The following is a 4,648-nucleotide window of genomic DNA, read 5'->3' on the forward strand; positions in this document are numbered from 1 at the left end:
GGTAAAAAATAAAATTTAATTATATGGAAAGCCAGACCAAGGAACAATGCTGCATGGTACCCAAATGACTCCCAACGCCACCTCTTGAAGCAGATGCCATGATCTCAGATTGCAGTCAACACATCATCTATAAATCATTATCTGCTGTTTGGTATTTGAATACAAGCCAGGTGTCACCCCCCCCCCCCCCCCCCCCCCGCCAAAAGAGCCTACTGATTTGGGAAAAGCAAAAGTGAGATGGAGATGCTTTCTTCCCATGATTTCCTTAAAGGTAAAAATTGTAGGCAGATAATGTCTCAAATGTGCCAAGACTAAAACAGACAGGCAAGTAACAACAATTCAGAAGTTCTGGAATATCAGTCTGCAACAGATAGATACTATGGGCCCAGTCTTCCATTTTGAACTGTCAAATGGTTTCACCAGAGACCTTACTGCATGTTAGCTCAGGAGAAAGACAATCTAGAGACCCAGGCCTACCTTCTGGGGGAAGAGAAGAAAGGTGATTACTATATTTGGGAGGTCAAACCCCTCCTCAAGAGCCCTCACCCAGTGGCCCCATCTTCGAGGGGCCATGAGGCTCCTGCTTCTTTTTGAAACTTGGTCCTCTAGCAGTTGCATCTTCATAAGCTGCCAATGTTGGGGAATCTCTTCAGTTTTTCAGGGAAGTCATCTTTATACAGGACTGGGTCAGCTCGGTGTTCTACCATTGTGAGGGGCATGGTCCCAAAGACAGAGGCAAATTTGTTGATGCATTCAGATCTTTCTACCATGTGGGTCTGGTCCAGTGAGAGCCCATTGATGGCCATGCACTCAGGACATTTGAACTTTTTATGTGGAGTCACCTTAATGACAGCTTTCCCTGTAACATTGGCCACCAAGAAATTTATGGCAATGTCTTCGCAGGTCATATGAGCATCCACCCAGTTCTTGATGTCACCAGGCATTTTGTAGGTGTACAAGTAATTAAAATACTCGTGATAAAAAGCCACTCCAGTGAGGAGCATCGATACTTCCTTGGTCCACTCTGATTCATACTTCCACTTGCTCATCTCATGGTGCAGGCAGCCTGGGTATCCCACCAGTCTATCAGGAAACGCACGCCAAACCTCATAACCAAACTTTAACTCATCAGCAGTTAGCAGAATAATATCATCATCAATATCAAGGAGTGCTTCTTTTTCGATCTCATCATATGGGAAAAAAACGATTACTTAGTTTGTTTTTAGCTGTCCTCACAACTTTCAAAGGAACTCGTATCTTGGGCCAAAGAGACTCTTCTGGAGGGTTTTTGTTCTGGTTGTTCCAAACAACTAACAGCTTGGAGAGTTTGGGCACCTTGGATACCTCTGTGATGACTCTGAAGAGGCTCTCTACTCGATCATAGGTGAGGACAACGGCAGTGAAACCCTGGGACTGTGGCTGGATCAGTGAAAGGAACAATGGGTTTCTCACATTGCTCCATTCAATAGCTGGAGGATCATTCCACTCTTCATAAGAGAGGGCAGCATATGGGTAGATCTGATCATTGATGATCTGAAGAGTAGCCAAAGCAATAGATTTCATTGATTGGAAGTAGGTTTTCCAGAACCATCTCGCCTGTCTGCATTTCCTCAATCTGTCACTGGGGAATACTCCTCAGCACACTGTACATCTCTCGCATTTTTTCCTCAGGTATAACCACAGATGCCCTCTTCCTGTCCAGAACCTCTGAAAAGGGCAGGATATAGGAATCAGCAATGATAACTGAGACACAGCCGGCCTGCAGAATGTCACTCAGAGCTTCCTTGCCCAGGAGGGCTCCACGAAGGACCACACAGAAAAAAGCCTCCTGGAGGACTTGGGGATAGTCAAAGACCTAGTCCTTGTGGCAGCATTTGCGTATGGAAAGGGTGCCTTCTGACAGATTGGTGCACTTCTCCAGGAGCAGCACCACCTCCCCATGCTTGGCTTGGATGGCCTCCAGGTCAGAGTAGTACTCAGGATGAAGAGCCATCTGTGATGACAAGAAAATACCCCCTGAGACCTGGTCCCCTCTCTCGTAGGTCCATCTCAGCTGACCGGGAGCTATAGACAGGAATGCTGTCATCATAGTCTTTACGATAGGTCCATCTGGAGAAATCCCCACCAGCCAGAAGAGCCCTGTCCCTGGGAACATCCAGGGCTGTATTATAATCTGGAGGATCCCCAGGTAACATATTGAACAACAGCTGATTTCTGCCTTGATCCCACCTGGCAAGTTGGGCTAATGCCTGTGCCGTCTCCTTAGTGTGCAATGTCTTCTGGTTGAGTACATCTATAGATGGCACAAAGAGGAAGGCCCGGTTGATATCACCTGTGTAGAAATCACTGTCTGAAATGGCCGTGAGTAGCTCATCGTACTCCCAGGAAATGGTGTTGCTGACCGGTACCCCAAAGTCATCAACATACTGATTTTGTTCTTTGGGTTGAAACCACAGCAATAGACATCAAAGCAAGTATGCATTTGGCAACTGAGATCTCCCAGCTCTGGGATGGGACTGTCAGACCGTAGTTTGACCACCAGCACATCATGGACACTGCGTTTCTCCACTGTCCAGTCACTAGAAGACTCACTCAATGTTGGCGGGGGGACTGGGGTGGGGCTGGTTCTCAAAGGTTGACTTTTAAAGATCCTAGAGGCTTTGCTCACTTGGCTTAGTAATTCCAAGGGCTGGCAAGTAGGGGATGCTGGTTGCTTTCCTCTGGAGTGTTTGAGGCCCTCAGCAGAAGGGTCTGAGTTGATCTTGAACAATGTACTGAGCCCTGATGGAGGGAATTAATTTCCCTTTCAGTTGAGTGATCTCTGTTGCCCACACCTGAGTCTAAGGGGGTGGGGGTTATTTATTGTTTTTTTCTACAGAGAGGGCACTTCTGAAGGTATGGAGCTTAGGTCCCAGCCCAGCTGGTCATTATCCAGGCATGCTCTGAAACTCTCTGTGCTGGAACTCACCTTCATGTAGCTCCTCTCCCACAGCCCAAAGATTCCACATTATAATTCAATACTTATTTTATTTTCAATTTTATTAATTTCTCTTTTAATCTTTAGACTTTCCAAATTTATAAAGGTGGCTCTTGCACCTGTCACTCACCAAAGCCTCTGCAGCTGAGGCTGGTCCTCTGGCCTCCCCCAGCTGCTATCCCTGTGCTGACCCTCTGTTCCTGTATCCTGGTTCACCCACAGTCCCCTGAGACAGACCATCTTGGTAGGTGCTCTTCTCCTAGCTTCTCTTTCTGTGTTTTATTGATCAAATTTGTGTTAAGAGGTTACTTTCATGTTATTTTTTTTAAAGATTCTACTTATTTTGAGTTTTATAATTTCCCCTTAATATTACTTCCCTCCCCCCCCACAGAAGGCAATTTGCCAGTCTTTACATTCTTTCCATGGTATACCTTGATCCAAATTGAATGTGATGAGAGAGAAATCATATCCTTAAGGAAAAAAATAAAGAAAAAGAGATAGGAAGATCAGACATTCCTGGGATAAATCCTACTTGGTCATAATGTATTATCTTAGTCATAATTTGTTGTAATCATTTTGCTAAGATTTTATTTGAGATTTTTGCATGTATATTCATCAGGGTGATAGGTCTATAATTTCCTTTCTCTGTTTTGACTCTTCCTGGTTTAGGTGTCAGCAGAATATTGGTGTCATAGAAAGAGTTAGGCAGAGTTTTGTCTTTCCCTATTTTTCCAAAAATGTTTGGTATAATTTACATGTGAATCCATCAGGTCCAGGAGATTTTTTCTTAGGGAGTTCAATGATTGCTTGTTGAATTTCTTTTTCTGAGATAGGGCTGTTTAGGTATTTAATCTTTATTTTATTTAAACTGCATAACTTATATTTTACAAATATTCATCCATTTCCCTTAGATTGTCAATTTATTGGCATAGAGTTGTGTAAAATAATTCCGAATTGTTACTTTAATTTCCACTTCATTGGTTCATGAAGTTCACCTTTTTCATTTATGACACTAGCAAATTGATTTATTCTTTCTCTTTTTTAATAAATTGATCAGAGGTTTATCAATTTTATTTTTTTCATAAAACCAACTTTTGGTTTCATTTATCAATTTAATAGTTATTTTTTTCAATTTTATTAATTTCTCTTAATTTTTAGAATTTCTAATTTGATATTTCATTGGAGGCATTTAATTTGTTCTTTCTCTAATATTTTAGTTGCATATTTAGTTCATTGAATTCCTCTTTCTCTAATTTATTCATGTAAGCATTTAAAGAATAATGTATCCCTTATATATTATATATGTATATACATATATAAATATATATATATATAATATGTAAGGGATAACATATATATATATATATACATATATATATTATAATATTTCCCTTTACATAAGTTTTGGTATGTTGCTTCTTTATTGTCATTATCTAGTATGAAATAATTCTTTCTATAATTTGTTGTTTTATCTACTCATTCTTTAAAATGAGTTTATTCGGTTTCTAATTAGTTCTAGTTCTACATCTCCCTGTCTTGATATTGCATATGATTTTTATTGCATTATGATCTTAGAAAGATGTATTCACTATTTCTGGCTTTCTGCAATTTATTATTAGGTTTTTATGCCCTAGTATATGGTAAGTTTTTGTGTAAGTGCCATGTAATGAA

The 4,648-nt window shown here is 40.8% G+C and overlaps 1 pseudogene; it reads right to left on the reverse strand.

Annotated features, from left to right (window-relative positions):
• Window positions 1-425: 425 nt before the first annotated feature.
• LOC141519675 (exostosin-2 pseudogene) lies at window positions 426-3,217 on the reverse strand (annotated as a pseudogene).
• Window positions 3,218-4,648: the final 1,431 nt, after the last annotated feature.

Source organism: Macrotis lagotis, chromosome 3 (assembly GCF_037893015.1).
Source record: "Macrotis lagotis isolate mMagLag1 chromosome 3, bilby.v1.9.chrom.fasta, whole genome shotgun sequence".
Classification (NCBI taxonomy): domain Eukaryota; kingdom Metazoa; phylum Chordata; class Mammalia; order Peramelemorphia; family Peramelidae; genus Macrotis; species Macrotis lagotis.